This window comes from Spermophilus citellus (genome assembly GCF_964194105.1).
Source record: "Spermophilus citellus genome assembly, chromosome: 9".
Classification (NCBI taxonomy): domain Eukaryota; kingdom Metazoa; phylum Chordata; class Mammalia; order Rodentia; family Sciuridae; genus Spermophilus; species Spermophilus citellus.
This window is the reverse complement of record NC_138191.1, coordinates 86,264,567-86,289,791: the sequence shown is the minus strand read 5'-3', so window position 1 is coordinate 86,289,791 and position 25,225 is coordinate 86,264,567. Positions and strand designations below refer to the sequence as shown.

The window sequence follows — 25,225 nt, the reverse complement described above, 5'->3', positions numbered from 1 at the left end:
CTACAACTATCTTATATTTGATAAAGGGGCTAAAAGCATGCAATGGAGGAAGGATAGCATCTTCAACAAATGGTGCTGGGAAAACTGGAAATCCATATGCAACAAAATGAAACTGAATCCCTTTCTCTCGCCATGCACAAAAGTTAACTCAAAATGGATCAAGGAGCTTGATATCAGAAAGAATTTTTTTTTAATATTTATTTTTTAGTTCTCGGCGGACACAACATCTTTGTTGGTATGTGGTGCTGAGGATCGAACCCGGGCCGCACTCACACCAGGCGAGCGCGCTACCGCTTGAGCCACATCCCCAGCCCAAGGAGCTTGATATCAAATCAGAGACACGGCGTCTGATAGAAGAAAAAGTTGGCTACGATCTACATACTGTGGGGTCGGGCTCCAAATTCCTCAATAGGACACCCATAGCACAAGAGTTAATAACTAGAATCAACAAATGGGACTTGCTCAAACTAAAAAGTTTTTTCTCAGCAAAAGAAACAACAAGAGAGGTAAATAGGGAGCCTACATCCTGGGAACAAATCTTTACTCCTCACACTTCAGATAGAGCCCTAATATCCAGAGTATACAAAGAACTCAAAAAATTAGACAATAAGATAACAAATAACCCAATCAACAAATGGGCCAAGGACCTGAACAGACACTTCACAGAGGAGGACATACAATCAATCAACAAGTACATGAAAAAATGTTCACCATCTCTAGCAGTCAGAGAAATGCAAATCAAAACCACCCTAAGATACCATCTCACTCCAGTAAGATTGGCAGCCATTATGAAGTCAAACAACAACAAGTGCTGTCGAGGATGTGGGGAAAAGGGTACACTTGTACATTGTTGGTGGGACTGCAAATTGGTGCAGCCAATTTGGAAAGCAGCATGGAGATTTCTTGGAAAGCAGGGAATGGAACCACCATTTGACCCAGCTATTCCCCTTCTTGGTCTATTCCCTAAAGACCTAAAAAGAGCATGCTACAGGGACACTGCTACATCGATGTTCATAGCAGCACAATTCACAATAGCAAGACTGTGGAACCAACCTAGATGCCCTTCAACAGACGAATGGATAAAAAAAATGTGGCATTTATACACAATGGAGTATTACTCTGCATTAAAAAATGACAAAATCATAGAATTTGGAGGGAAATTGATGGCATTAGAGCAGATTATGCTAAGTGAAGCTAGCCAATCCCTAAAAAACAAATGCCAAATGTCTTCTTTGATATAAGGAGAGTAACTAAGAAAAGAGTAGGGACGAAGAGCATGAGAAGAAGATTAACATTAAACAGGGATGAGAGGTGGGAGGGGAAACGAGAGAGAAGGGAAATTGCATGGAAATGGAAGGAGACCCTCAGGGTTATACAAAATTACATACAAGAGGAAGTGAGGGGAAAGGGAAAAATAATACAAGGGGGAGAAATGAATTACAGTAGAGGGGGTAGAGAGAGAAGAGGGGAGGGGAGGGGAGGGGAGGGGAGGGGAGGGGGGATAGTAGAGGATAGGAAAGGCAGCAGAATACAACAGACACGAGTATGGCAATATGTAAATCAATGGAAGTGTAACTGATGTGATTCTGCAATCTGTATACGGAGTAAAAATGGGAGTTCATAACCCACTTGAATCAAAGTGTGAAATATGATATATCAAGAACTATGTAATGTTTTGAACAACCAACAATAAAAAAAAAGAAAAAAAACTAAAAAAAAAATATATAGAGACTCAAACCTACAGTTATTTTATCATAACCAAATTATATAACAAATAATATAAATCCTAAATACTATTTCACATTCATGGCTTCCATTACTTATAGAATATTACTTTCTAATGAGGAAAAAACACCAAAATCAAATCAATTCCTGTTACAGCATTTGAAGAAAACTGTATCTGTTCACAATAAACAATTATAATGTAATGAAACCCACCATTCAGTATAATAAATATTGCACCAATGAAAAAATAAATAAAATTTAAAAGCACAATTATAATGGTCAATATATGCATGTTACTGACCAGCAGGCTGCCTATACAACGATCAAGAAATTTGAAGCTTCCTCCCAACATTTAAAGCCACTATGATCTCAGTTTGTTTAATTTTCCAGAGTTACAATTAAAAACCATGAAATTGGTTATATCCTTTGATACAGTAAATCTATGGACTTAAACTAATTGAGTAGCAAAAAATACCATTTGTTTGTAAAGGATCCCCATAGTACTCTCTAAAAATGAAAATAGTTTAAATATGCTATAATAGGGGATTTATTTCAGCAAAATAAAATGTTATTGACCCAACAAAATATTTCATATCTCTTAGAAGATGGTTATTATGAAGACTATCCTAAAATAGACAAAAAAAAAAGTTTAAATGAGAAAAGACAGATACATATGTATCCTGCAATTAAAATTATATAATACATGTGGGCAAATTACATCATTCATTATGGGCAAAGACTGGAACACAGTAAGTAAAAAATAGCTTTAATGTAATATGGGAGAAAATGTCAACATTAAAGGAAATATACGTATTGGAAATTTACAGTTATTATTAAAATTTTTTAGTACAAAGCTTTATCATTCTTTAAAAAAAAAAAAAAAAAAACTAAGCTTGTGTTAGTTAGTTTGCTCCCAAGACAAAAGCATACAAACAGGCTCACTGCCACCATCCCGCCCAGGACACCTCACCCAAATTGCTTCAACTCTCTTCTCTCATGAGATAAACTGCCCTTAGAATATCCAAGGTAAGAGGAACCTTAGAGAAGCCTAAGTTCTCTTAAACAAGAGACTCCTACTTATATACCTACCTCAGTAGCCTCAGAACCATTTAAACAAATGGGTATTTAGCTTCTTAGATTCTACATGTGACTACCTTCTAAAACACTGCATCATTAAATCACAAATACCTTTAAGTGCCTCTTTTTGACCTAGCATAGGTAGTATTTCCATCTGACTGACAATATTCCTCTTTTGGTGTTGCCTGATCCTTATTCTATTGATTTTTTTTTTAAGTTGAAGATAACACGTCAGACATAGAGAAAAATGTAAAGAGTCATTTCTTTCCCCTTGTGACAGGGTCTAACTTATGTTTCCCAGGCTGGTTTCCATTTCCTGGGCTCAAGTGATCCTCTCGCCTCAGTCTCCCAATGATATTTAAAGAGGTTTAATAGGTATCTTCACAGGGCTCCTACTATATACCAAAAAAAAACAAAGGCAGTTGTTTGGGATACACAGGTCCAACAGATGACCAGGAAGCATCCTAAAACAAGCCTGGTTTAGGCTTGACACACAGGCCTTTAAAGTGTCACCAGTACAGGTGACAAGCTCAAATATACTCAAGAGTTGTTAGCTTAAAAACTATTCTGCCTTTTTAAAAATTCATTCCCAATTAATTGTTTGAAACTTGAAGCACATTTTGCCCCAATACACACTACTGTCAATGTGGTTAAGTTTCCAAGCAAAACACAAAAGACCAATTTAACACATAAAGTATATGAAACACTACACCTCTGCCCTGCCAAAAGAGCAGAAAGGTACCACAGTCAAAGAGCACTGTGAATGATTCTGTCATTTCAAAAGCTGGAGTGTGAAGGAAAGCAGATTATAGGCTAACAAAGTATAGCTAGAATCTTGAATTAGTGCTTGGAGACTTTAGACACTGAACCCAGGGACCAAGACCAAGAGCCAGGTAGGCCTGGCTTTGATCAAACCTACTTAAAATGCTCGATGCCTCTAAACATGTTATTCGATCATTCTAAGCCTGTTTATTCTCTAAATATCTGGCAGAGTAAATATTCAGTAAAGAATACATTTTTTTAATTTGTTTGAGACTATATGGCTTTAATCTTCTTTGATATGAAAGTATACTTAACACAGCTGGTTTCCCCACATAAAAGAAAAGCAGATCTTTCAAAGTATCTAGGCAAAAATACGCAAGGAAGGAGACTGATAAGAAGTGTTACACATAAGAAAAAGGCATCTAAATTAATATAAGTTGGAAGGCAGTAAATACAGAGGGAAAAGACAAGCATACATCGTACAGAGGAGTCTCCCAATAAAAGAAGATATGAGGAGGGAATCCAGAGAATATCCAGATGATTACAGGATGGGAGAAGAGAGGAGGAATAGTAAATAGTACAGCAAACCCCTACAGAGTGATGCATATACATGTAACACACACATATTTTCATTTAATCCTTATACTACTCTAAGGTAGGTGTAATTATTAGCCTCACTATTATTCTTTTACAGATGAGGAAAATGAGACACAAAGAGGTTGAATAACTTGCCCCAATCACTCAACTAGAAAAATAAGCCAAGATTCAAACCCACAGACTGATTCCAGATTTGGGAGCCTGAATCACTCACTATCTTATACCCATGCTTTTATAGCTAGAATCCAACCAGTTTCCTATATCAGAAATGTATTACTTGACGCCCGAATGCCTATAATCCCAGCAACTCAGGAAGCTGAGGCAGGAATATTGCAAGTTTGAAATCAGCCTTGGCAACTTACGGAGATCCTGTCTCAAATTTTAAAAAGTGGCAGCCTGGGAACGCAGAGTGGTAAAGTGCCCCTGGGTTCAAGACTCCAGTGCAAAAAAAAGAACAAGCAGCAGCAGCAGTTCCTAATTTCAGTAATGTCTATCTATAAAGTTCCCACTTGGAAAGGTATAAACATTATGTAATAATTTATAGATTTTTCTGGCAAGGTTGTAGTAGTTAACTTTTATTAAATGGTACTAGATCCCAGGCACTGTCTGAAGCTATTTCATATGTTCTACCTCACTTAGACTTCACAAAGCCTCCTTTGTGACAGATCTATTAAGTCCATTTTACAGTTTTGAAAAACTGAGAATCAATTATGAACCAAAAGTCACAGAGCTAGTGGTGGCAGAGGACAGCTTCAGTTCCTGATATTCCGGGTTCCAAACCCAGCATGCTTTTCATAACACCATATCTGGTATGCTTAGGCTCAAACAGGTAAACACAGGACACGTTATATAACCATCAGGGAATATAAATCAACAGTAAATCTAGTTTGATTTAAAATGGCAAAATCATCAAAACAACTTTTTTTCTTTCCTCTGCTGGGGATCAAACCCTGGCAGTTGCACATGCTAGGCAAGTCCTCTATCACTGAGCTGCAAGGCGTACCCCACTCTATAAGGTAACTTTTAATCTAATTATTTCATTAGAAAATACAAACTCTCTTTAGGAGAGTTAAATGAACCCAATTGCCTTGCCCATTTTTTTTTTTTACATTTTTTTTATTGGTTGTTCACAACATTACAAAGCTCTTGACATATTATATTTCATACATTAGATTGACATGGGTTATGAACTCCCAATTTTACCCCAAATGCAGATTGCAGAATCACGTCAGTTACACATCCACAATTTTACATAATGCCATATTAGTGACTGTTGTATTCTGCTACCTTTCCTATCCCCTACTATCCCCCCTCCCCTCCCCTCCCATCTTCTCTCTCTACCCCATCTACTGTAATTCATTTCTCTCTTTGTTTATTTTCCCATTCCCCTCACAACCTCTTATATGTAATTTTGTTTAGCAATGAGTGTCTACCTTCATTTCCATGCAAATTCCCTTTTCTCTCCCTTTCCCTCCCATCTCAAGTCTCTGTTTAATGTTACTCTTTTCTTCCTACTCTTCCTCCCTGCTCTGTTCATACTTGCTCTCATTATATCAAAGAAGACATTTGGTATCTGTTTTTTAGGGTTTGGCTAGCTTCACTAAGCATAATCTGCTCTAATGCCATCCATTTACCTTGCCCATTTTTGTTGGTTTTTAAAGGAATCCTGCTGGGCACAGTGGCACACACCCAGGGTCCCAGTTACTCAGGAGTCTAAGGCAGAAGGCTCACTTGAGCCCAGGAATTTAGGGCCAACTGGGCAACAGGCGGAGAGTGGGAAGGAAGGAATCCTCTCAGGTCCTCCTTACTGCTCCACAACTAACACCATCATATACTATATATATGTATGGAGGGAGGCACTTCTCCAAGGATTTAAAACTGCTCCAGAAACATTAGGTTAGAAAACAGGACACGAACAAGTTTCCTAGGTTTTCATTTTAAATGCCAATGTCAGCAAAAAAAAAAAAAAAAAAAAAAAAAAAAAGACAAAAGAACAAGTGACAAGTCAGTAGAAAAGATTTTTTCCTTTTGTTTTTGTTTTACACCAGAGAGCCTCGGATTTGAATTCCAGCTCTGCCATTTTTAGTGTTGTTTTCTCATCTGAAAAATGATGCCATTAAGCTCCCACTCTCTGGCTATTACAAAGATTAAATTAAATATCAAATGCAAAGCACATAACCCCACAGCTGACACACAGTAAAAGCTTACTAATCACGAGTCTTATCCTCATGGCTCTCTCTCTTCCCATCTGGGAAGATGCTCAGCCCTGCCCCAAAGCACACACTAACCTACAAACTCCAAGATTTCCTCATTCTCTACCAAACCTGCATCATTATTCCCATAATGCCCTAAAGCCTTTTTGTCTCTTACTCAGGATATTTATCTATTTTACCATTCTGAGGTCACTGCAGATAGGGGAAACAATGGGCAACTATTATTTATATTTTTATTACTGCAAAAGAATTGAGAACAACTGTAAAATATAAAAGACACACAACAGAACTATTAATTAAAAGAAGGATTTAACACATATGACAATGTGGTAGAAAGACTGAGGCAGAGATCACTGTAAGAAAACTGAAGCACCAAAAACAAGCAAATAATTTAACCTTGAGTGTGTTGGCAAGGAAACATAATGAGTTACAGAGTACATTTTTCTTTTTCTTTTTCTGTTTGTAGAAGGAAACATCAACTCCTGAGAAGAACTATCAATAACTTGTTGAACTTATTTAACTAAGCCACTGGCAGGACCAAAATACAAACAAAGCCTTACAAAATACTTGGTGATCTTTCACATAACTGTACCATTTTATAAAGAAATCAAGCACTTAACTTGATAAACTCCCTTCATTAAAATGTTCCCACTTTGAACTTAAAAGACCCTGTCTAGGAAGAAAAAAAGGAAAAAAGAAAATGCACAGGGCAGAACATGATGCTCTAGAACAGAGGATCACCCACCCACGCATCATGAGGGGTTGGTGATCAAGGGTATCTGAAAGGGCCTTGAAAGTTAACAGAATTTTGACAGAACATGAAACATGAGCAAAGTGCATTTTTAAAAAAATAGAATGCAGAAAGGCATAAAAAACATTTGCAAATGTAAATATGAAATAGTGATAGTGAACAATTCATTGTGATACAGAAAAGGAAAGAAATAGAGAAGAAAGCTGAAAAGGTAGATTGAGGTCCTATCACAAACTCTCTCTACTACCACACTCAGGCAAGGTTTGGATTATTTTCTATAGGCAATAGGAGATACTAAAGGCTTACGGTCAGAGAAATTCTATGACCTGAGTCAAGCTTCAGAAAGATTATTCAATATTCACATAAAAAAACAGCCTAGAGGGGAAAGCAGGGAGTAGAGAGACTTAGTTTAGTGATTGCTGCAACCACCCAGGTTTAAAAAAAAAAAGTCAGCACAAAGGCTGCGGCATTGGAAATAGATGGCAAACTGCAAAAATAACTGGAGCACCCAGAGGGCTTGGCAAACTTGGGTAAGGGGTAGGGAAAAGGCAAAGAGAGAGATCAGGATGGGTCTAAGGCAGGGGTCAGCAAACTAGCCTGCAAGCTAAAGCTGGCCTGCCCCATCTGTATAGCCAAAGAAACTTACAGATTTTGTGTATTTAAATGTTTAAGGAAAAGAACTGCCATCTGTGCATGTCCATACATAAAATCTTATTGAACACTGCCATACTCATTGATTTACATATCGTCTGCTTTAGTAATACTAAGGCAGAGTTCCGTGGTTATGACAAATATTACCTAACCCTTGAAGAGAAAAAAGTTTCCTGTCTTTCCCTTATCAGGAAAAAAATTCCTGGCTGCAGGTCTAAGGTTTTTAGATTGATGGACAGATATGGTCTTAAGAAAAACAAAGACATCATCTATTAGTAAGCTAATGGGTCAGAGAGAGAAATGGTATGGGGCAGGTAGGGGCTGGAGTTGTGGCTCAGTGGTACCCCGAGCACTGCCTTGCATGTGTGAGGCACTGGGTTCAATCCTCAGCACCACATAAAAATAAATAAACAAAATAAAAGTATTATATTCATCTACAACTAAAAAAATTTTAAAAAAGAAAGAAATAGTATCAATTTTGGAGTAGTTAAATTCAAGGTATCAATAAGTCAGCCAGGTAAGGGGCCTGGCATGCATTGAAAAGACCATACCACCCTGGGCCAGGGCACCAGCTTTGCCCTGGCCTCACCCAGTCTTCCTCCAGATCACTACAAGGCTTGGATCCTATACACCCGTTCTCCCAGGTCTGAGCTCAGATGTCACTTCCATCAGAGAGGCAGTCCCTCTCTCCGACACCTAAGCATTCTCCATCAGTTACCTTCCTAATTTTCTATGTTGTACTTACCACCACCTGAAATTATATTACTTATAGACATGTTTAACATCTTAAAATGTCAGAGGCCTTGCCTCTTGTTCCCCTGTGTCCCTGAGCTTACCATAGTACCTGAAACTGCTCAGCCAGTATGTGAGGAGGTAAAGAGCAGAAAGGAAGGAAAAATGAAAAAAGGGACAACTGAAGCTCGGGTAAAAAGTGGATCATCTGCAAAATTTTAGAAACAAATGAGATATGCCATTCACAGAACCTTCAGGAAAGTTTCACTGGGATAAGGCAAAAAGTGAGAGAAAGAGAAGACACCCAAAAAGAAAACAAAGACATAAAGAGGAAAAAGGGAAGTACTTACTGTGTCTCAGAAGCCAAAGCGCTATGGGGCTGGGGATCGTCTGCCAGGAAGCAGGTTTTCAGAAAAGGGGTGTCAAAATGTGAGAACAAAAAGGTGATCTCAAGGAAGCAGTCTTAAGAGTATGAAGGTGGCAGTCAGTTAAAGAATAAGTGGGTAGGAGGAAGTGAAACTTTCAAGGCATTTTCAGCAGAGTAGAGGAAGTAGAGAGAGGAGAGCAGAGGCACACCCTGGGGCAGCAGTGAGGAAGTGGGATCCTTCTTTCTTTCATAGAATGACACAAATCTGATCATGGTAGTGCCCTGTTTAAAAGTCTCCAACTTCCCCCACTGCATTACGAGAAAGCCCAAAGAAATATGGCCCCTAATGGCTTGCCTGATAGCACTTACAATGATCCCGCCTCTCACCAGCCTGCATCCTCTTCCTCTCTGTTCCAATTGCAGGATATTGGCCCTACTGCATGTCCTTGGCACATGCTGTTCCCTCTGACTAGAAAACCTCTTCCACTCATCAGATTTCAGTGTACAAAAATCCCTTCTTTTTTTAAATATTTTTTAGTTGCCAAAGCATTTTTTTTACTTTATTTATATGTGGTGCTGAGCATTGAACCCAGAGCCTCACACATGCCAGGCAAGCGCTTTACCACTGAGTCACAACCCCAGTCCCAAACCCCTTCTTCTTAATGTTCCATCTTTTTTTTACAACCAGCTGGCCAGCTCTTCTGATACATTGCATATCTGTAACAAAAGGCTGTACAATTGTGGAATTGTTGTATTTTCTACTAGCAAGGAACCCTTCTGAGGACAGAGCCACAACTGTCTTATTCTACCATACATGTGATCTACAGATAGTTGTTGAATACAGGGATAAAAAAGAAAACCTAAGAGTTGGTGTTTTGTTAATCACAATCAATTTGTGTGTCATAAGTGGTCAATTTACTACATCCGTCAAGGGGGCTTAAAATTTATTATATTCAGATGTATCTGACCTCTGACATCCCCCTACTTCTAAACAACCTAGGTTGTAAAAAAATAAGTTAAAAAGGTGACATTCTCTGGAGTCACCATCATACATCAAACACATTTCACAATAAGATAATTGATACACAATGATCGGTGGACTAAAGTTTTACAGAATGGCTTTAACTGAACAAAATTAAGTAGTATATTAAATTCTGGCATTATACAGAATTTTTTAGTCTATATTATACAAATTAACCCTAAAATGGGTTTGGGGATGTATGTATCAAGACTATCTGCACTGCTTGTGATCCATCAAACTAGTTTACTAACAAAAATTTTCACAAGAAGATATACATTCAACAGATTGTTTTTTCTCTTTCCCTTCTCTTACCATAGCTTGAAAGATTAAATTGTACTAATTGAAAAATTGATATGAATTACAGTCATCCATTCTGAAAAAATTAAGTGTGCGAGCAAGCCTACAAATAGAATTGTGTTTAACTAATTAACTTGTAAGTTCTAATACCCTTAAGCCCTTTAAAACAACATTAAAGACAAATGAGAGTTGTATTAATTACTAGTTATTCTTATCTAGTTATGCTTTATAAAAGTCAAACGAGTCAGTTACCCATGGTATATGAAAATAAGAGATTTAAGTTTCTTTTTGTTCACCTTTTTACAGTTCAAGTAGAATTCACTATACACTGTCCCTCCACAAATCAAATTACAGAGCTTCACTGTCTTTGTCAAATGGGAAGACAAAGATACAGCTAAGTCCTTCACTGTCAAAGCTCTTGGAATGAAAAAGTTATCAACAGTCATTTTCCAACCATGAAACAACTAATGTTCCTCAGAGTAAGAATAATACTCAGAACCAAGAAACCTGTTCAACATAAATACCACTAAGAAGGAAATGTACTTTAAGTATGCAAAATATATACACAGTTAAGAGGAAGGACTAACAATACAATTTTAGATTTTGGGTAAATCTTGCTTTAAGAAAGGACAAAACGTAAATAGAGATAGAAGGTTTTTATATTTATATATTTATTTATTTATTTATTTCAGTTTCCAGTACAGGTTGCTCTACAATTTCTATTTATGTTTACGTTTTATCTTTTCTTTTTTTTTTAGAGAGAGAGAGAGAGAAAATTTTTAATATTTATTTTTTAGTTTTCAATGGACACTTGAGCCACATTCCCAGCCCTACGTTTTGTCCTTTCTTAAAGCAAGATTTACCCAAAATCTAAAATTGTATTGTTAGTCCTTCCTCTTAACTGTGTGTGTGTGTGTGTGTGTGTGCGCGCGCGCGCAAGAATTCTTTTAAAATCCTATAATTCCATAAGCAGCAAACTCATTGGAGTACTACCTGATTTATAAGATTTTTAATTTCCACACAACTCAGAAGACAACATTTTAAAATCAGGTATGCCTGGTGCCTCTCTGCCAGCAGCCCACCATTTCCTAAGTAAACTGAATCAGTGAAGGCAACACAGTATCTTTATATTGACTTTCCCAGAAAGCCTAATACATTCCTACCAAATTATATACCTTGGATGGCATTTAAAGTTAAATAAAAGCACCTTTGTTTATCATTTTTTTCCTTAAAAATAGAAGAAAGTCTAATTTAGTACTTTGAGTGCTGTCTAAATAATTAATGCTTCTAGATTTGAGAAATTGTCTTAAGCACCAAAACTTTTTTGATTTACTCATTTCTAAATAAAGCATTTCTCACACAGATTAGCTCAGTTATAATTTTTGTCTTGCATCTACTGGGTGAGACTTAACATCTTTAAATATTCTGAATATACTTTCAGCTTTTTTTTTTTCTTGTAACTGACACAAAGCATACATACCAATGTTTAAACAGCTAACATACTATGTGACCGGCACCATTCCAAAATCTTTAGGTGTAGCCATTCAGTCCTCACATCAATCTTACAGAGAGGTACCCTTCACTGTCGGTAAGGACATGGGCATTACTTGTTCACTTCCTCATAGCCAGGACCAAACCAGTCTGGGTCCAAAAACAGATCATAAAAAAACAAGGAAAGAAACAAGGCTAAGATGCAAAAATTTCATCTGTTTTCTACCTAGAGGTATAAAAATCAACCTGTACCTATAGCTGGTTCAAGTTATTACTGTCTCCTACACGGCCACAGCACCTCTTTTCAAATTTCAGAGGTTTTCAATTCACTCTTAAGTAACTCATTTCCTGAAGAATTAAAGTAAAGATCCTTCACTTGGTTTTCATTCTGAAGAAAACCTCTTCCATGAATTGTGCTGTAGAAATTCCCTGACAGCAGCTTCTTATTCAGTCCCCATCCTCTACTTGTACATTTCCTTCCCATTTCTTAAATGAGGTGTATGAAATGGCCCTTTTCTGCTAGAGATCTGAACTCTCACTTCATTTCATGCAGTGTGTCTTATTCTTAATACTGGGGGCAGTATCATCACCAACATCAATTACCATACTGTGTGGTGATGGTAACAACTTCAAATTGCTATGGTGTTTACAATGGTTTGCCCTTCCGCTAAATGCCCAGGAGTGTTTCATTCTTTTTTTTCCCCCTTAATTTTTAGTTGTAGTTGGACACAATACCTTTATTTTATTTATTTTTATGTGGTGCTGAGAATTAAACCCAGGGCCTCGAATGTGCTAGACAAGCACTGTACCGCTGAGCCACAACCCCAGCCCCAAAGAGTGTTTCATTCTTAAGCTATGATTCTACTTTTCATAAACTTACTCCTCATTCACAGCTAAGATAAAAATTAACACTGCTAGCCTGAAGATGTGCCTTCCTGAATTCATCCTCTTGATCACTGTCTTCTCTCAGGCTTGTTGTATTTAGCTTTCTCTTGACCTGAAAATCAGTTAGAAAAATTGTCAAGAGTCCTTTAAAAATTAAAAGCAAAATAAAGTAGTTTTAACTCTACCATAAGGAAAGCATATAGGAACTTCTTGACATATTTTGGCTCTAAACATTTTCTGTTTCTTGGCAGTCTTCTGGATAGTTGATAAGTGGTGGGTAAATAAAGCATTTTCTGTTGTGGGGAGAAGGAAAGGGTAGCACATTGGTTTTACAAAGCTGGCCCTTTGTAGAACTTTCAGTGTTTCTTCTCATTCTTCCATCTGCTAATGACACGCCTGAGCTCCAAAACTTAAAATGGCTTCTCATCTTCCCTATTCATTTATTCGACACAGGCCACGGTCCTGACCTCACACTGCTCACAGACTTGTGGAGAAAGTCAGTCTTCTCAATCAGGCACCACCCTGCAGTCCAGCTCGACCTCCTCCTGCTCTTTCCCAAGTGGTCCCTGCTCTAGTCACAGAGGTTGCTTCCAAGTTTGCCATATGTAACACATACATGCCCACCTTCATGCCTCTATTCATGTTGCATATCTGCATAGATTTTTTTTCCCCACCTCTAAACAAGGAAACTCCTACTCCTCCTTTAAGAACCCATTCAAATGAAGCCTCTACATAAAAGCATTTGAGAAAGGCTCCAAATAGAATTTAGCTCTTTTCAGGGGTCCTTGTGGTTCTAATTTTCACCTCTACTATAGCATTACCTACACCGTGTTATAGCTACAAAGAGCAAACTCACTTCCATTATAAACTGTGCCTAATCCATCTGCCAAACACTTCAGAGGTACCAAGAGACATCTGTGTATACAAAGAATAAATTAATTTGTAACTTAAAAAAAAATTTTTGAGAGAGAGAGAGAGAATCTTTTTTGTAGATGGACACAATACAATGCCTTTATTTTTATGTGGTGCTGAGAATCGAACCCGGGTCGCGCCCGTGCTAGGTGAGCGCTCTACCACTGAGCCACAATCCCAGCGCCAACTTAAAATTTTATAAAGAGAACAACAACAAAGAGAAACTACTCCTTAGTTCTCAGACATCAGTGGAGTGCTCTGAAGGCTTCTAGGAAACAATCTACAATAACAACATAGGATTTACTCATCTGTATAACCTGCAACTTCAAAGCTCTGCACACGCTCTCTGAGGTCTTCCACTAGACATAGCTCTTTCAGGGCAGAAATTTTTACCTGTTTTGTTCTATTTATTCACTCTCTGACAGTTGTAGCAAGAGTTCGGTAAGCATTTACTGAATAAATAAATAAATGAATAAAATGCTGAGTGAATGTTACTGTTTAAAAAAAAGTCAGTAATAGGTTAAAAATACCCCAACAAATACCCGCTATCTTCTAGCCAGAGTAAGCTTATAAGAAATTTTCCTTTTGCTTCTGAAAGTACATCTTGCCTTGGAACTGGGCAATTTACTCAGCACCAAGGAAGAATGTGTGCCCACAGCCAGCTGCAAAGAATCACAGATCATAAACCCTTAGAAGTGAAGGTATCACGGAAATGAGCTTAATGTTTTACGCCTTCTTATGGCCTCAAACTGCCAAAAATGCTAATATACTTCAGAGGAAAGAATACTCAAAGGAATTAGTTTCCTGCCCCAGAAACCCAGTCATTTCAACATGGCAGATGCTTAAAACCCCATGTTACCAAAGCATTTTTTAAGACAGGAAGCAACAGTGGCATACCTAGCTGAGTACTGGGGACAGCAAGGAGAGAGGAAGCAACAAACCAAACATAAACATGCTTGGAGGTTAGCATGAAATATATAAAAACAATGAGCCAATTTCTCAAATGCCTCCTATAATTTACCTTTGCAACTTTTTTTTTTAAGGCAATCAGGTCTATGTGGCCCAGGCAGGCCCTAAACCCCCGGGCTCAGGAGTTCCTCTTACCTCAGCCTCTCAATTAGCTGGGATTGTAGGCGCGCACCAACACCTGACTTGTATTGTAATTAATTATTAAAACAGAAAAAAGGAAAGACATAAAAACAAGTAGTACCGCCCTTGGTCACCAGGTGCTCTTCCTATTTCCATTATAACTCTTTTCCCAATTTTAACCACTCTTATAGGAAAAATGGGTAAGGTGATTGTCCTTAAATGGAAAAGAGAGTAAAGCATGGATGATTTTTTTCCTCTACTTGCCACTTTGCAATATTTCTACAGTGTGTCTCCCACTCGTAGCAATGAGAAAATAAGCTTATTTAAAAAAGAAATACAGAGCTAAGAAGTTTGTGTTCTAACAATAAGAAAAATAATAATTACACTAAATAAACTTTATCCCAAAAAGATGAATAATCAATATTAAACCATCTATCCTGCTTTTTCCTCAGCATACTGTCTCAACCTCTCAACTCCCAACATATCTAACAATTTATTCATTAAAAAAAAAAAAAAACTGAGCTTTGGGCTGAGTTTGTGGCTCAGTGGTAGAGCACTTGCCTGGCATGTGTGAGTCACTGAGTTCAATCCTAAGCATCATATAAAAATAATTAAATGAAATAAAGGTATTGTGTCCATCTACAACTAAAATTAAAAAAAAAAAAACAGGCTTTCTTTAAAAAAATGAACTTTATAATAGCTACAACCTGTGTAGCTGTTCAGTTTTCACACACTATATGTACATTATTTACCTGATTTTCCTCAACAATTCTGTGAGACAATTAAGGTGGATATTTTTATTTCCATTTTCAGATGAAGAAAATAAGTACCAGAAGTAAAAAGATTTGCCATGATAGGAGTTCAGATCTTCTGGATTCTCACCTGGTACCTCAGGCACTATGGACATTTTAAGCCAGATAATACTTTGTTGTCAGAGGCTGTCCTGTGCCTTGTAGGATATTTAGCAGAATCCCTGGCCTCTACCCCCTAGAAGCCAATATTACCACCCCTCTTCCCAAATTGTAACTACCAAAACCTCTCCAGAAGTTGCAAGTACTTCTTCCAGTGCAAAATCATACCAAAGTGAGAATCAATGGTCTAAAAGAATCTGCAGGGTTCCTTCAGGCACCTCAATTCTATAACAAAGAGACAACACGACTGAGCCACACACATAACAGAAACAGAAGATTCATTTTCTTAACTAATTCCCTAGTTGAAAGAATTTTCTTAAATGTGCAAACAAGCAAGATAAAGTTCTTTGCACAAATATGTACATTTCCAACAATAAACCTTCTAATGGCATATTATTACCTAATTAGAACATAATGACTATCCAGAATGATATGTGTATTTAAAAGGAAAAAAACATTTACCATAGGAACCTAAAAATTAGAAAAAACTACTTTATTAATGCAGTTATTTTTACTTAGTGTTCTCTCTATAAAAATGGTAAACCTACACAAGTTGCTTCTTTTGGCTTCCTGTCCAAATATATGTTACTTTAAGGCATTCAGAAGAAACTGATAATTCAGAACATAATTTATCATTATACTTATAATTTAAATTATAATTTTCAGTCTGCTACTAAAATCACCAATGCTTGTAAACTTAGAATCTAAACTGGCAGACCTCACAAGCCTATTTAGAAGCCCTCAGACTGTTTCTTCAAGAAAATCAATCCAAGTCTACTCCTACAAAAGCAGCCCCATACCCAAAATTCCTTATCTTCACTAGATTTTTTTAGCAAATGCATACATTCAAAAGATTTTATATTTTAACATCTTAAATCTGTAAAGGATAGATACCAAGTAATCAGAGGTAATTACAAGTATAGCATTAGGCAAATTGACATTAAAACTGCCTAAATTACACACACAAAAAAAAAAACCCTGAAATATAGGTATGTTTTGAAAAACAAACTATTTTGCCAATGCCTAATTTATTTACTCTCATCATTTCCCAATGGTAGTAATTAATGAGTATACTATGGAACAGAAAAAAGTTTAAACTAGCAGTATTCTATGTGGATTGTTAACACCAAAATCCTGGTTAAAAAAAAAAAAAACAAAACAGCTACGTAGTTTAGATCTAGAGAGTCTGAGATAAGGTACAATGAAAATGCTTAGTTAACACAATATATAGAATTAAGAAAAGGTAATGACTATTTCTATTCATAATGTCCACAATCACTCAGGGACATGTTCTTGCGTCTTTATGTGATCTGGATCTGTATGCGGAAGACATTTTCTACTTATTACAAAGCATACTGCACCAGAAGTGTCCAGAACCCTGGTGGTCTCCATTAGTCTTCACCACAGAGTACAAAAGAACACATTGATCCTTCAATGAAAATGATTCCCAGGTCTTGGAAAACATTAGAGTCACCAAAAGCAAAAGTGGACAGACAACACAAAATGGGGCTTTGGAAACTGAGGAACAAAAATTTAATCAATACAAAATGCTCTTAATTTCCCACAGTGGCTATGTCCACACATAACTCAAACCTTTTTTTTTTTTTGGGGGGGGGGGGGATAACAAAAGACTACATGCTCACACCTAATAGTCTCTGCATTATACCATCATTTAACAGCCCAGGGCCTTCCTCCCTGACAGAAGTAATGACAATTTTATAGCACTGTAAATACCTGTCACTGAGAGAAAAACTCTATGAATTGGATTAATAGCATGTATAGTAGTGTATCCAACCAGGAGCAAGACAGCTCACAGCCACGTATCAAGGGCAGGGAGGGCAGGATACCCTTCCCCAGTAACACACAGGAAATCAGAGAATTTGTCCTCAGATGGGCACACAAACATCTGGCAGTAGTCACCTTTCATCTAGTCTCTCTAGAGAATTCGTTCGTAAACACATATGCAAGGAGCCCACATTTCAGGAACCTTAGGGAGTGACTTTAGAAAGGTGTTTACTAGTCCCGCTGAAGCAACGTCCCCCCCTCAGATGCGCCAACTAGGCAGCCGCGCGCGGATGGGGTCTGAGGAGTTCGGAGACCAGTCCCAGATTCGGTTAATCAAGTCCCTTTACAGCAGAATTCGCAAATCCCTACATGGTTCTTTCTCACTGCTGCCCTTCCCTGGTCCTCCCGTCCAGGGTCATCATGTCGCCCTTCTCGCTGGCTACCTGGCGCCAGGTACCTTAACAGAACCTAGAAGGGGAGGGGCGTTTCCTGAGATCCCTATCAGACCCCTACCAGACTCCAAAACCCAACACTGAAAAAAGACACTTAGCCTCCGTCCTGTGGCCAGGAAAAAAAAAAAAATCTCTCACCCCACCACCCCCACCCCAGCAAGTGGGCCAGGGAGCTGGCGGTCAAGTTCTCCGCGCGGCGACCGAGGGACGTCAAGACCTCAAGCCCGCGCCCGAAGCTCGGGGTGGTATAAACAGGATGTCTGACAGCGCGTTCCGGGCTTGTTTATGAAAACTTGCGGTGCGCTCGGGGGGAGGGGGTGGCGAGACTCAACCTTTCCCCTCCTGGCCCCGGGCCCCTGCCTCGCGACCTCCCCGCTGCCGCCGGCCCCGCTCGGCTGGAAATCCCCCGCCGTCGCCGCTGGCACCCGCACGCCCCACCGGCCCGACCCCGGGGTCCCGCGCGGCGCTCGCGGAGTCGCCTGCGGTGCGCGGCGCTCCGAGACACATCAAGAGCCGCGGCCGCGCCTCCGGCCAGCGTAAAACTCCGCGCCCCTCGCCAGTCGCCGAGACTGCGGCAGGCTTCTCACCACCTCTCGGTGACACTCACCACTTCCGTGTGCGCCTGGGCCGGACGGCTCCGGGTCGCTTCGCCGGTCGGGGTCGGGCGGCCGGCTCGCTAGGCAGCCAGCCGCTAGGCCCGGCGCGGTGCGCCCAGGGCTGAGGAGGGGGCACAGGGAGAAAAACTAAGACTGGGGCGCAGGCCAGCTCAGTCTACGGCTGGAGGTAACTCGGGGCCTCCGAGGCCTGCGCTCCGCGACGCTCCCGCCTCCCGCCCCTCCCCGCAGCCGGCCACGCCTCCCACCCCGCGGCGGCGCGCCCCGCCTCCTCTCGACGTCAGGAGCTGCAGCCCCGGAAAGGGGGCGGGAGCCTAGGTGGAGGCTCGAGACCCTGAACTTGGCCTGCCCGCCCCGCCCCCATCCGGCCTCCCGCAAGCCCCGCCCCCGCCCCATCCGTGACTGGGAAGTTTTACCATTTCTTCTAAAAACACCAATCTAGGGACTGGAGGTCAGCCTGCTTAGGAAGTAAAATTGTCCATAGAGTGACACTCCCACCACCACCGAGTTTGGAGGCCTTCCATCATGTCTTTGTACACTTTGATGCATTTATCACAGCCTTCCGTGTACACCTCTGCCCCTTATCCCAACTGAAAGGAAAGTGACCATAACACTCAGAGCGACAGAGAGATCTTTATTGCAGCAGTGCAACAGAGGAGAAAAGAGAGAAAGAGAAGGGGGTGAGGTGGGGGGAGAGCTGTGGCAGGGAAAGGTTTGTATAGCCCTTCTGCTGTGCTGCCTAAATCTAACAGGGTCTCTGTGTTTGCAAGCTGCCTTGTTGGAACAAGGGGGGTTAAGTGTTCAGCCTTGAGCAGTGGGTTGAGTGTTCAGCCTTGGGGGGGGGGGGGGAGCTTGGAGTTGGCTTGAAACAAACAGGTGATAAAGAACCAGACAGAGGGTTTGAGTGGCCAGATCACCCAGCAGCTAACTTTGTTTGGCATGCCCTGCAGATAACTTATTCAGCCTGTCCGCACCTAACACCAATCTTACAAAAACTAAGCTCAAAGGGCACCTGACTACTAACAAGAACTTACTTAACCAGAAAACAAATCTGGAAGATTTGATGAGTCACTTAAGATCTTCTATTTAAAGAACTATTTGAAGGAGGAAAACTAACATGTATATAAGAACTAATATTTGTTGATAGCTAATATGTGTCCATCACTTTTCATTTGTTTCTAACATCCCTCAAAGTAAGTGTTAACCATATTTTAACCATGCAGAGATAAAATAAGGCTAAAGTCCCTTCATCAGAGTCATACTATAGCCAAAATTCATGCCCTATTGACCATCGATGGCAAAATTCTGACAATATAGATAGCTCTCCAATTAGTCCACTTCTCTGTATTCCCACACGTGGTCTTGAACCACAAAAACATCTTACATTGTCACTTGCATTCACTACAGCCCCACAATTCTCCATGGTAAGTTTTTAAAAATTCAACTCTGTTCCAATCATTCCTGTGATTCTAGTGACTTCCCCATGAAAATCCTTAGATGAAAATTCTCCTAGGCCATGGATCTTCAGAATTCTGCATTTTTTTAATATTTATTTTTTAGGTGTAGATGGACACAACACAATGCCTTTATTTTTATGTGGTGGTGAGGATCGAACCTGGGTCCCGCCCATGCTAGGCGAGCACTCTGCAGCTGAGCCACAATCCCAGCCCCAGAATTCTGCATCTTTAAGTCCCTGCAGACTAAGACTGTTCACCTGTCCTAATTCCACTAACCATGTTGGACTGCTCCTAATGTCTTGGCGGAGGGGAAGGAATGGCAACTTAGACTGAGCAAGACATGTTGGATGTGGGTGAAAAGAGCATCAGAATCCAGATTACTAGATTTTGGGTTTTTCCTCCATCATTAACCACCTGTTTCCATAAAGCATTTCAGTTTGCTCATAAAAGTTGAACAGCAGACCAAATGATCTCCCAATTACCATCTGGAAGGAAAAAGAAAAGCTATCAGAGAAGACAGGAGAACCAAGCAGGGAGGAACTGGGCCCACGTACCTGCATTGTGATTGTGAGTGTTGGTGTGCCTGTCTTATCTCGCCTGTGAACACCTCAGAGCTGTTTGCATCATTGTTTAATTGGGACAATATCTTCCTTATAAGGGTTTTACTGAAGGTTAATTAAGATAATGGAGACCTGGCACATGGCTCAGTAAATTATAGTGATTCTTTTTAATCTGATCCTTAAAGAATAGGTGGGAAGAACATGAAGGTAGACAGAGACATGAAAGAACAGCATTTCAGGTGAGGAGAGGATAAAGCAAAAGGAAAATAAGGATTGCAGCAGTGAACCTATTGTGCTCAAAAGCAAATATGCCTGCTCATTAAATGGAGTCAGGGCAGAGGGCCTTGACTGATTTAGATCCGTTCTCTGTGTCAAACATTGCTGAAAATTCAAAGAAAAAGACTTCCTGCTCTCTGAATGCTCATCGTGAAGTGGAACTGACAGGCAATAATTAGTGTGATTCATGTACCCCTAACGGTGATCACAGAGAAGAATCATCCAGCCCAATCTGGAAAAGTCAGAAGAGTCTTCAAGTAGCAGACAAGTGGCAAGAGCCAGGGAAAACATAGCATATTCAGGCAAGGAATACTACATGCTTTGTAACTGAGACTAGAAAAGATGAGCTTCATGCAAAAACTTTCACCAAAAAAGAAACAGTTTGGGACTGGGGTTGTGGGTCAGTGGTTGAGCACTTGCCTAGACCTTGTGAGGAACTGGGTTCGATCCCCAGCACCACATTAAAAAAAAAAACTAAATAAACAAAGAAATAGTCTGTACTTGAAGGATTTAATTAAGTTTTATTTTAGAAGAATCACTCTAAGCAGAGGTTCTCATTCTCAGCACTATTAAAATTTGTGGCTGGAAACTTTTGTTGGGGAACCAGGCTGTCTTCTGCTTTGCAGGATGTCTAACAGCACCTCCAGCTTCTACATGTTAGTTACCAGTACAACTCCTTGCTCTCCTTCCATCCCCAAACTCCTTATTCTCTCCCTGCTCCAGTTGTGACTACCAAAAGTATCTTCAGATATCCCCTGGGGGCCAAAACACCACCCCTCTCCCATTGAGAACCACTAATTTAGGGATAATGTGAAAGATAGATTGAAGGACAAAGAGATTAATTACATAGCATTATAGAACTATAAACTGCATGTAATGAGAGCCTTTCTAAGGCAGTGGCCTGGGGAAGGATATGCGGAAGATACAAAAAGCCTGGGGAGATGAAATAGACAGTGTGAGAAGTGGTGAAGCAAACAGAGGACTCTCACATGACTCTCAATTTTTGAATTGGTTGACAAGTTGACCTATAATGCCACAGATAAATTGATGAGGAATCCAGTGGTTCTGAACAGAAAAGTTTTTTTTAAGTCAATTTGTGGATAATATATATGATACCAGAGAGAGAAAAATAACATAAAACAGAGGAATACAAATATTCCCACCTAATTTGTAATGCATACAAATTACAAATTTGTTAGACATACATCTAAATTGAGCTAAACCAAATGTAAGAAAGTAGAAGACTCTTATCAGGAAATTATCTAAAATTATAATAATAACCATCTAACCAACCATCATACACAATTTCACACATGGTCCTCATGAAAAGAAGAATACACAATATTGTACTGTGGATATAGCTCAGTGGTTGAGCGCTTGTCTAACATGTGCAAAGTCCCATTCAATCCCCAACACTATAAAAAGACACTATATAAAAAAAAAGAGAGCCTCTGCCAAAGCTATTGCCTAAACAATGGGAAAATATAAACAAAGAGGTTTGCCTTTAAAAGGTTGTACTAAAGAATACTCAATTGAAATCCCATTGTATAACTCATGAAATTTAATTACAAAAAGAAACAAAAGAGAAAACCACTCATAATCTTGCAACCCTAATATAAACATGGCTGTTGTAAATATTTTCTTCCAGTTTTTTTTACTAAGTATATTTTAATGTAAATATAATCATGATACATATGTAATTTTGTAAATCATTCCTTAAAGTTAATTTTAATTTATAAGCATATTTCCATGTTTCCACATCTTCATAGCTAATGCACTTCTTCATATGAGTAATTTTTAGATAATAAATATAAAATTAAATGTTTAATATTTAAATAATTATTTTCAGAATGATTCACAGAAAAGAGTTTATTGAGTCAAATGGTGTGCATATTTTTTGAGCCTTAATTCTTAGATTCATATTGGCAAGTCACTTTCCATGCAATTTCCGCAAATTTACATTGCCCAGAAAAATGTACACAATGTCAGGTTGTATAACCGTGGACATTATAATTTTGAAATGGTTTGTAAGTTGAATATGTGTACAATGACCTTGTTGAGCCAGATACAGTATTACAAGTGCTCTACCACTGAGGAGAACTTTGGTAACCCTATCATGAATTTGTATGAAGGTATGTCTTCAAATTACTGATTGAGAAAACCTGGATCCAAGCTTGTTTGTTTTGTTTTATTTTTTATTGTTGTTGAAATCATGCTACCTAGCCCATTTAAATAAATAAATGATTACAAAGATTATGTTAAACTGTATATAAACTCACTTCTCCTACAATATTATGGTGCATGGATCTGCCTGTAATTAACTAGCAACTAGCTAGAGAATATGCATTAATTAGTTTATTGCCATCTAGAATCGATAGAATAAGATGGATTAGCCATGCAGGATATTTATTTGGGGAAACACCTGTCAAAGATTAACAAGGAGAGGATAGAAGAAAGTGAGTAAGACCTCCAGACCATACTTCAGCTCTGACATCTGGAGGAAAGAGAAAGGAAGCGAAGAGAAGGGTAGAAAGAGTCTAAGACTGCAGCACAGTTCCGAGAGAGCTTTAGGCCAATCAGGAGTCCTTGAAACAAACTGACCAATGCTTGCAGAAATTCGTCAGCTTTATAGTATGCATTTCATGATCAATCAATGGTTTGGGAAGGCCTGTCCCATGCGAACATGCACTGAAGCGACTTATAAAGTCATTACCCTGTCATGCTCCGGACAGTAGGAGATCTTAGCCACATGGCAGTCACATTCCCCACACTGCTTCTACCTAGGTGCCAGATTTGCTTCTACCTAGGTACAAGGATCAGCCCCTCTGAAGGTCCCCAGACCTCTCTTCCTTCAGGAAAATTAGAAGTGAAGGTCAATATGACAAAACTATGTCCAGGTCATTGCCATTGATCTCAGGTTCACAGCTTCTTCTTATCCTTTCCCTCTTCCTCTCTCCACTCTAAATTCCCCTCATCCTTGTGGCTAACTAGTGATGTTACTCAAATCTCTTTTCCCCCATAGACCTAAGCCCTCTTTGCAGTCACACCCTTCTCTGGCCAGGAGTGCTGTGCACATCCAGTCATGTACCAATGGGTCAAGGGAGTATCAGGAAAGGCCCAGGTAGATTACCTAGATTCCACACATAATTTCTTCCCTAGCTGTGTCCTCTTTCTTCCACTAATGAAGATGGATGTCCCTATGCAATGGTGGGTGACCTTTTTCCCTTGCTGATTCCTGGGGACAGGAAATCCAAAGTGCCTAAGTGGCAGCTGTAACTTGTAGTTCAATGGGACATTTGTAATATTCCCTGGCATGATCACATGTAGTTTGGGAACCAGACCTTTATCCCTTGATAAACCCAGTATCGGGGACAGTGATAAAGTTCATTTATCTCTTTATTCCTGGATCCATTTGTTCTTGTTGTGGACAGAATGCTATACATAAATCTCTGATTTGATGTATATCCTGCAAGATAAATGCATTGCCTCCAATCTGTCACTTCATGTGTGTCTTTCAAAGGCTATTCCAGCACACTATGGAGTTGGCTGCTCTGGATGATGTTATATGATCAAAAGTCTATTCCTTTTTAGATTTTTTTTCCTTTTTGCGTGTGCTGGGATTGAACTCATGTATGCTAGGCAAGCACTCTTTTACCATTGAGCCACAGCTCAGTCTATCCTCTTTAAATTTTATGTAGCACCTTTGTTGGCTGTACATTTGCTCTTTGGAACACCATACTCTATTAACCTCCTCAACATTTCCTGCAGATCAAGACCTTCTGATCTCATTGGTGATTTTGGTAATTGTGGACTCCACTTTCTGGCAGTTAGCCATTTCCAATCACTTTCTATTCCTTGGAAGGAACCCGTTCATGCCCATAGCTATTATAGAGCTCAGCTCTGAGATCACTGTCCTGCTTTGAGTCATGGCCTACAGAGGAGACCACCACTATACTTCTTAGTGGTGCCAGTGCCTTGCCAGTGTATTCTTAATGGTCTTGGTGAGTACTGTGCCCTTGGGTCTCCCATGGAATTATCTGGCAAGACTTCTGGTTAATAATAGTTGTAGATGGTGAGCATGCCTTTATTTGTTTAGTGTTTTTTGCAGTGCTAAGAATTGAACCCAGTGCCTCACAATGCTAGACAAGCACTCTGCCACAGAGCTATAGCCCCAGGCCAAGTCTTCGGGTCTTGTATAATATTCCATTCTAGCATGCCCCTTTCCTCAACTTCTAAATCCTTCCTTTACCTACTGCCAGGATAACTCTGATTACTCCACTTTACCCAGGTTTGGCCATCATTTTTTCCAGGCTTCTAGGAGCCACATTAAGTTTGCCTCATCCTCCAGAGTCTTTGTATCTTGAAAAGTCTTTGTATCTTGAAAATAGAAGGCATACAAGTAGAGCAGAGGAGAGGAACTGAGGAAAAGGAGGAGGGGAGGAAAAAGGGGAGACACGGAAATGAAATTGACCAAATTATGCTTTGTGCATGTACAAATTTGTAACAATGAATCCCACTACTATGAATAATTATAATGCACAGATTTAAAAAATGACCCTAGGTCTGAGCTTCAGAAATAGTTGCACTTCTCTTGGGCAAG

General features: G+C 39.5%; 1 protein-coding gene across 2 annotated transcripts in view; it reads right to left on the bottom strand.

Annotated features, from left to right (window-relative positions):
• JAK1 (Janus kinase 1) overlaps positions 1-18,586 on the bottom strand; it is a 139,504-nt gene extending 120,918 nt beyond the window's left edge. For both annotated transcript variants that reach the window (XM_081306336.1, XM_081306337.1), the window contains exon 1: positions 18,326-18,586. The gene's annotated coding sequence lies outside the window, so the exon portion shown is untranslated. The remainder of the gene's footprint in view (positions 1-18,325) is intronic.
• Positions 18,587-25,225: the final 6,639 nt, after the last annotated feature.